Raw genomic sequence first — 9,326 nt, forward strand, 5'->3', positions numbered from 1 at the left:
ATCGTGCCAAACGTTGCATCCGGGCGAATGGTCTCTTCACCCAGAGGTATTTCTTCAGATTGTTCAAATGTGGGAACTTCCAGAAATAGATCTGATGGCGTCCCATCTAAACAAGAAACTTCCCAGGTATCTGTCCAGATCCCGGGATCCTCAGGCGGAGGCAGTGGATGCATTATCACTTCCTTGGAAGTATCATCCTGCCTATATCTTTCCGCCTCTAGTTCTTATTCCAAGAGTAATCTCCAAGATTCTGAAGGAATGCTCGTTTGTTCTGCTGGTAGCTCCGGCATGGCCTCACAGGTTTTGGTATGCGGATCTTGTCCGGATGGCCTCTTGCCAACCGTGGACTCTTCCGTTAAGACCAGACCTTCTGTCACAAGGTCCCTTTTTCCATCAGGATCTGAAATCCTTAAATTTAAAGGTATGGAGATTGAATGCTTGATTCTTGGTCAAAGAGGTTTCTCTGACTCTGTAATTAATACTATGTTACAGGCTCGTAAATCTGTATCTCGAGAGATATATTATAGAGTCTGGAAGACTTATATATCTTGGTGTCTTTCTCATCATTTTTCTTGGCATTCTCTTAGAATACCGAGAATTTTACAGTTTCTTCAGGATGGTTTAGATAAGGGTTTGTCCGCAAGTTCTTTGAAAGGACAAATCTCTGCTCTTTCTGTTCTTTTTCACAGAAAGATTGCTATTCTTCCTGATATTCATTGTTTTGTACAAGCTTTGGTTCGTATAAAACCTGTCATTAAGTCAATTTCTCATCCTTGGAGTTTGAATTTGGTTCTGGGAGCTCTTCAAGCTCCTCCGTTTGAACCTATGCATTCATTGGACATTAAATTACTTTCTTGGAAAGTTTTGTTCCTTTTGGCCATCTCTTCTGCCAGAAGAGTTTCTGAATTATCTGCTCTTTCTTGTGAGTCTCCTTTTCTGATTTTTCATCAGGATAAGGCGGTGTTGCGAACTTCTTTTGAATTTTTACCTAAAGTTGTGAATTCCAACAACATTAGTAGAGAAATTGTGGTTCCTTCATTATGTCCTAATCCTAAGAATTCTAAGGAGAAATCGTTGCATTCTTTGGATGTTGTTAGAGCTTTGAAATATTATGTTGAAGCTACGAAATCTTTCCGTAAGACTTCTAGTCTATTTGTTATCTTTTCCGGTTCTAGAAAAGGCCAGAAAGCTTCTGCCATTTCTTTGGCATCTTGGTTGAAATCTTTAATTCATCTTGCCTATGTTGAGTCGGGTAAAACTCCGCCTCAGAGAATTACGGCTCATTCTACTAGGTCAGTTTCTACTTCCTGGGCGTTTAGGAATGAAGCTTCGGTTGACCAGATCTGCAAAGCAGCAACTTGGTCCTCTTTGCATACTTTTACTAAATTCTACCATTTTGATGTATTTTCTTCTTCTGAAGCAGTTTTTGGTAGAAAAGTACTTCAGGCAGCGGTTTCAGTTTGAATCTTCTGCTTATGTTTTTCGTTAAACTTTATTTTGGGTGTGGATTATTTTCAGCAGGAATTGGCTGTCTTTATTTTATCCCTCCCTCTCTAGTGACTCTTGTGTGGAAAGATCCACATTTGGGTAGTCATTATCCCATACGTCACTAGCTCATGGACTCTTGCTAATTACATGAAAGAAAACATAATTTATGTAAGAACTTACCTGATAAATTCATTTCTTTCATATTAGCAAGAGTCCATGAGGCCCGCCCTTTTTTTGTGGTGGTTATGATTTTGTATAAAGCACAATTATTCCAATTCCTTATTTTATATGCTTTCGCACTTTTTTATCACCCCACTTCTTGGCTATTCGTTAAACTGAATTGTGGGTGTGGTGAGGGGTGTATTTATAGGCATTTTGAGGTTTGGGAAACTTTGCCCCTCCTGGTAGGAATGTATATCCCATACGTCACTAGCTCATGGACTCTTGCTAATATGAAAGAAATGAATTTATCAGGTAAGTTCTTACATAAATTATGTTTTTTTTCCCATTCCTGAAACTGCCATATAAGGAAATTGATCATTTTGCTTTATATGTTGTTTTTTCTCTTACATTTGGCAACATGTTTCAATCTGATCCTGTCTCAGAAACCACTGTTGGAACCCTGCTGTCTGATAACAGTTCTACCAAAGCTAAGTGCATTCGTTGTAAATTTGTGGAGATTATATCTCCAGCTGTGGTATGTAATAGTTGTCATGATAAGCTTTTACATGCAGAGAATGTGTCCATTAGTAATAGTACTATGCCTGTTGTTCCTTCAACATCTAATGTACATAATATACCTGTGAATATAAAGGATTTTATTGCTGATGCAATTTAGAAGGCTTTGTCTGCCATTCCGCCTTCTAATAAACGTAAAAGGTCTTTTTAAACTTCTCATAAAATTGATGAAATTTCGAATGACCGACAACATACTGAATTATCCTCCTCTAATGAAGATCTATATGATTCAGAAGATCCTTCCTCAGATATTGACACTGACAAATCTACTTATTTATTTAAAATGGAGCATATTCGTTCCTTGTTAAAATAGGTTTTGGATATTGAGGAAACTAGTCCTCTTGATATTAAAACTAGTAAACGTTTAAATTCTGTTTATAAACCTCCTGTGGTTACTCCAGTGGTTTTTCCAGTTCCTGATGCTATTTCTGATATGATTTCTCTTGTAAGGTGTAGCCAGCCCACGGGTTCATCCATTACTTGTGGGATATTCTCCTTCCCAAGAGGACACCTACAGCAGAGCTGTCTATATAGCTCCTCCCCTAACTGCCACCCCCAGTCATTCTCTTGCAACTCTCGACAAGAAAGGAAGTATCAAGAGATATGTGGTGACTTAGTGTAGTTTTACCTTCAATCAAGAGTTTATTTTTAAACGGTACCGGCGTTGTACTGTTTTACTCTCAGGCAGAAATTAGAAGAAGAGTTCTGCCTGGAGGTTTGATGATCTTAGCGGTTTGTAACTAAGGTCCACTGCTGTTCTCACACATAACTGAAGAATATGGGACAACTTCAGTTGGGGGAACGGCCTGCAGATTACCTGCTTTGAGGTATGTTCAGTATTTTTATTTCTAGAGAGATGATATGAGTTCTAGAAAATGCTGACAGAGCCTTGTGTACTGAGGTAAGCCTGATGCAGTGATTTAACAGCGACTGGGATCATGCTTACAGAACAGGGTAATACTCATGTTAATGCTTATATTACTTAGGGACAAAACGTTTACATGATTTTAAAAATAGGACGTTTTTTCTCTGAGGGCGATAACTCTTTTTTTGGGGCCTAGTTTCCACATGGCTAATCAGATACTCCTAGGAGTACTTTCTTAAGGCCCCTCTGGCATCCAGTACATGGTGGGAGGGGCCTATTTTAGCGCTCTAAATGCACAGTTTTTATTCAGACTGAGACATCCAGCTTCCCTAGAGGAGTCCTCTGACACCTGAGGACCATTACAAGGGGTTTATTTCTGCACAGAATCGTATTTGAGGGCAGGTAGGAGCCTCAGCAGAGCTGTGGCAGGGTGCTCAACTGTCTTTTAACGTTTTTCAATCTGGTTTGGGGCCTAAGGGGTTAATCATCCATTTGCAAGTGGGTGCAATGCTGTTTTGCAGTTTAAGTGTTAGTTTTTTTCTCTTAAAGGCACAGTAACGTTTTTGTTTAATTGCTGTTTTACCTTTATTAAAGTGTTTTCCAAGCTTGCTTGTCTCATTACTAGTCTGTTAAACATGTCTGACATAGAGGAAACTCCTTGTTCAATAATGTGTACCAAATGTACTGAAATTTCTATAAACTATAAAGACCATATTATGGCGCTTAAAGATTTATCTCCACGGGATTCTTTGACTAAAAAAAAGGGAGATTATGCCATCTAACTCTCCCCATGTGTCAGAACTTATAACTCCCGCTCAAGTGACGCCAAGTACATCTAGCGCGTCTAATTTGTTTACCTTGCAGGACATGGCGGCAGTTATGAATAATACCCTCACAGAGGTATTTTCCAAACTGCCAGGGTTACAAGGAAAGCGAGACAGCTCTGGGGCTAGAACTAATACAAAGCTTTCTGACGCTTTAATGCCTATGTCCGATATTCCCTCACAATACTCAGAAGCCGAGGCAGGTGAGCTTCTATCTGTGGGTGACATTTCAGACTCAGGGAAGGCGTTACTTCAGCCTGATTCTGAAATGACAGCATTTAAATTTAAGCTTGAACACCTCCGCTTATTGCTTAGGGAGGTTTTAGCGACTCTGGATGACACTGACCCCATTGTGGTTCCAGAGAAATTGTGTAAAATGGACAAATACTTTGCAGTGCCTGTTTACACTGATGTTTTTCCAGTCCCTAAGAGGTTTTTGGAAATTATTACTAAGGAATGGGATAGACCAGGTGTGCCGTTCTCTCCCCCTCCTGCTTTCAAAAAGATGTTTCCCCTAGATGCCTCCATGCGGAACTCGTGGCAGACGGTCCCTAAGGTGGAGGGAGCAGTCTCTACCCTAGCTAAGCATACAACTATCCCCGTCGAGGACAGTTGTGCTTTCCTAGATCCTATGGATAAAAAATTGGAGGGCCTCCTTAAAGGGACAGTATACACTCATTTTCATATAACTGCATGTAAAAGACACTACTATAAAGAATAATATGCACAGATACTGATATACATATCCAGTATAAAACTGTTTAAAAACTTACTTAGAAGCTGTCAGTTTAGCTCTGTTGAAAAGGCAGTTGGAAAGCCCACTGCAAGTGGGAAATCAGACACTTCCCCCCCTCCCCCCACCTTCTTTTGCATATGAAAAGACCCTTTACAAAAACAGGAGCAAGCTGGAGAAGGTAGCGGACGGTATTCACATAAAACTTTGGGGCTTGGTTAGGAGTCTGAAAATCAGAGCAATGTTATTTAAAAATAAGCAAAACTATACATTTATCTAAAAAAAAAACTTTATGGGCTATATAAATAGATCATCTACAAAACATTAATGCAAAGAAAAAATGAGTGTATAATGTCCCTTTAAGAAAATTTTTATACATCAAGGTTTTATCCTCCAGCCTCTTGCATGCATAGCTCCAGTTACTGCTGCAGCGGCTTTTTGGTTCGAGTCTCTTGAGGAGGCTCTGCAGGTAGAGACCCCGTTAGACGATATTCTAGACAGGATTAAAGCTCTTAAGTTAGCTAATTCCTTTAATTCTGACGCTATTTTTCAGTTAACCAAACTAACGGCTAAGAATTCAGGTTTTGGTGCGTAGGGCGCTATGGCTTAAGTCCTGGTCAGCAGACGTTACTTCAAAGTCTAAGCTTCTTAACATCCCCTTCAAGGGACAGACCCTATTCGGACCTGGTCTGAAGGAGAACATTTCCCTTATTACTGGAGGAAAGGGCCACGCCCTTCCTCAGGATAGGTCCAATAAGTTAAGGACCAAACAGAATAATTTTCGTTCTTTTCGAAACTTGAAGAGTGGCGCAGCTTCAACTTCCTCTAATGCAAAACAAGAAGGAAATTTCGCCCAGTCCAAACGAGTCTGGAGACCTAACCAGGCTTGGAACAAGGGGAAGCAGGCCAAGAAACCTGCGGCTGCCTCTAAGACAGCATGAAGGAGTAGCCCCCGATTCGAGACCGGATCTAGTGGGGGGCAGACTTTCTCTCTTGGCCCAGGCTTGGGCAAGAGACGTCCATGATTCTGGGCGCTAGAGATTGTTTCCCAGGGATATCTTCTGGAATTCAAAGGGTCATCTCCAAAGGGGAGATTTCATCTCTCACAACTATCTGTAAACCAGATAAAAAGAGAGGCATTCTTATGTTGCGTTCAAGACCTACTGGTTATGGGAGTGATCCACCCAGTTCCAAGAGAGGAACAGGGGCTGGGTTTCTATTCAAACCTGTTTATAGTTCCCAAAAAAGAGGGAACTTTCAGACCTATCTTTGATCTCAAGATCCTAAACAAATTTCTCAGGGTCCCATCCTTCAAGATGGAGACAATCCGAACCATCCTCCCTATGATCCAGGAGGGTCAATATATGACTACAGTGGACTTAAAGGATGCTTATCTCCACATTCCGATTCACAGAGATCATCATCAGTTCCTCAGGTTCGCCTTCCTAGACAGGCATTACCAGTTTCTGGCTCTTCCCTTCGGGTTAGCCACGGCACCAAGAATCTTTACGAAGGTTCTAGGGTCCCTTCTGGCGGAGACCGCGGAGCATAGCTGTAGTCCCTTACCTAGACGACATTCTGATTCAGGCGTCTACTCTTCAAATCGCCAAGTCCCATACGGACATTGTTCTGGCCTTTCTGAGGTCTCATGGGTGGAAAGTGAACATAGAAAAGAGTTCTCTCTCTCCTCTCACAAGAGTTTCCTTCCTAGGAACTGTAATTGATTCAGTAGAAATGAAAATTTTTCTGACAGAAGTCAGGATATCAAAGCTTCTATCTTCTTGCCGTGTTCTTCATTCCACTCCTCGGCCATCTGTGGCTCAGTGTATGGAAATGATCGGCCTAATGGTAGCGGCAATGGACATAGTTCCGTTTGCCCGCCTACATCTCAGACCACTGCAACTTTGCATGCTCAACCAGTGGAATGGGGACTACACAGATTTGTCTCCTCTGTTAGATCTGGATCAAGAGACCAGGGATTCTCTTCTCTGATGGTTATCTCGGGTCCATCTGTCCAGGGGAATGAGTTTCCGCAGGCCAAAGTGGACTATAGTGACGACATGCAAGCAAGTCGGCAGACTTTTCATCCGGTGGAGTGGGAGCTCCATCCGGAGGTATTTGCCCAGCTGATTCATCTATGGGGCAAACCAGAACTGGATCTGATGGAATCTCGTCAGAATGCCAAGCTTCCTTGTTACGGGTCCAGGTCAAGGGATCCCCAGGCAACGCTGATAGATGCTCTAGCAGTGCCCTGGTCCTTCAGCCTGGCTTAGGTGTTTCCACAATTTCCTCTCCTCCCGATTGCCAAGATCAAGCAGGAGAGAGCTTCAGTGATTTTGATAGCACCTGCGTGGCCACGCAGGACTTGGTATGCAGATCTGGTGGACTTGTCATCCTTCCCACCATGGACTCTGCCGCTGAGGCAGGACCTTCTACTCCAAGGTCCATTCAAACATCCAAATCTAGTTTCTCTGCGTCTGACTGCTTGGAGATTGAATGCTTGATTTTATCAAAGCGTGGTTTCTCCTAGTCGGTCATTGATACCTTGATTCAGGCTCGAAAGCCTGTCACCAGGAAAATCTATCATAAGATATGGTGTAAATATCTTCATTGGTGTGAATCCAAGGGTTACTCGTGGAGTAAGGTCAAGATTTCTAGGATACTATCTTTTCTCCAAGATGGATTGGAAAAGGGATTATCGGCTAGTTCCTTAAAGGGACAGATTTCTGCTCTGTCTATTCTTTTACACAAGCGCCTGGCTGATGTTCCAGACGTTCAGGCATTTTGTCAGGTTTTGGTTAGAATCGGGCCTGTGTTTAAACCTGTTGCGCCGCCATGGAGTTTAACTTTAGTTCTTAAGGTTCTTCAAGGGGTTCCGTTTGAACCCTTGCATTCCATAGATATCAAGCTGTTATCTTGGAAAGTTCTGTTTTTAGTAGCTATCTCTTCGGCTTGAAGAGTTTCAGAGTTATCTGCCTTGCAGTGTGATTCCCCTTATCTGATCTTCCATGCAGATAAGGTAGTTTTGTGTACCAAACCTGGGTTTCTTCCTAAGGTAGTATCTAATAGGAATATCAATCAGGAAATTGTTGTTCCGTCACTGTGTCCTAATCCTTCTTCAAAGAAGGAACGTCTGTTACACAATCTTGACGTGGTTTGTGCTTTAAAGTTTTATTTGCAAGCTACTAAGGATTTTCGTCAAACCTCTGCATTGTTTGTTGTCTACTCTGGAAAGAGGAGAGGCCAAAAGGCTTCGGCAACTTCTCTTTCTTTTTGGCTAAGAAGCATAATCAGTTTGGCTTTTGAGACTGCTGGCCAGCAGCCTCCTGAAAGAATTACAGCTCATTCTACTAGAGCAGTAGCTTCCACATGGGCTTTTAAAAATGAGGCCTCTGTTGAACAGATTTGTAAGGCGGCAACTTGGTCTTCGCTTCATACTTTTTCCAAATTTTCCAAATTTGATACGTTTGCTTCTTCGGAGGCTATTTTTGGGAGAAAGGTCTTACAGACAGTAGTGCCTTCCGTTTAAGTACCTGCCTTGTCCCTCCCTTCATCCGTGTCCTAAAGCTTTGGTATTGGTATCCCACAAGTAATGGATGAACCCGTGGACTGGATACACCTTACAAGAGAAAACAAAATTTATGCTTACCTGATAAATTTCTTTCTCTTGTGGTGTATCCAGTCCACGGCCCGCCCTGTCACTTTAAGGCAGGTGTTTTTTATTTTTAAACTACAGTCACTACTGCACCCTATAGTTTCTCCTTTTTTCTTGCTTGTCTTCGGTCGAATGACTGGGGGTGGCAGTTAGGGGAGGAGCTATATAGACAGCTCTGCTGTGGGTGTCCTCTTGCAACTTCCTGTTGGGAAGGAGAATATCCCACAAGTAATGGATGAACCAGTGGACTGGATACACCACAAGAGAAAGAAATGTATCAGGTAAGCATAAATTTTGTTTTATAAGGTATGGAATAGGCCTGGTACTTCTTTTATCCCTTCTTCAAGGTTTAAAAAAATTGTATCCTTTGCCAGCAGTTAGTTTGGAGTTTTGGAGGAGATCCCCAAAGTTGATGGGGCTATTTCTACTTTTGCTAAACGTACTACTATTCCTATGGAAGATAGTACTTCTTTTTAAAGACCCTTTAGATAGGAAACTTGAATCTTATCTAAGGAAAGCTTATTTATATTCTGGCTATCTTCTCAGGCCCGCCATTTATATGGCTGATGTTGCAGCTGCTTCTACCTTTTGGTTGGAAAGTCTAGCGCAACAGGAAACAGATCCTGATTTGTCTAGCATTGCTTGCTTGTTTCAACATGCTATTCTTTTTATCTGTGATGCCATTTTTGATATCATAAAAATTGATGTTAAATCTATGTCTATGTCTTTAGCTATTTTAGCTAGAAGAGATTTGTGGCTCAAATCTTGGAATGCTGACATGGTATTTAAGTATAGATTGCTATCTCTTTCTTTCCAAGATAATACGTTATTTGGTTTTCAGTTGGATTCGATTATTTAAACTGTCACTGGGGGGAAGGGAGTTTTTTTGCCTCAGGATAAAAGACCTAAGGGCAAATCTAAAGCTTCTAACCGTTTTCGTTCCTTTCGACAAAATAAGAAAAAGAAATCTAATCCTTCCCCCAAAGAATCTGGTTCCAATTGGAAACCTTCAAGTTGGAGTAA

Source organism: Bombina bombina, chromosome 2 (assembly GCF_027579735.1).
Source record: "Bombina bombina isolate aBomBom1 chromosome 2, aBomBom1.pri, whole genome shotgun sequence".
NCBI classification, from domain to species: Eukaryota; Metazoa; Chordata; class Amphibia; order Anura; family Bombinatoridae; genus Bombina; species Bombina bombina.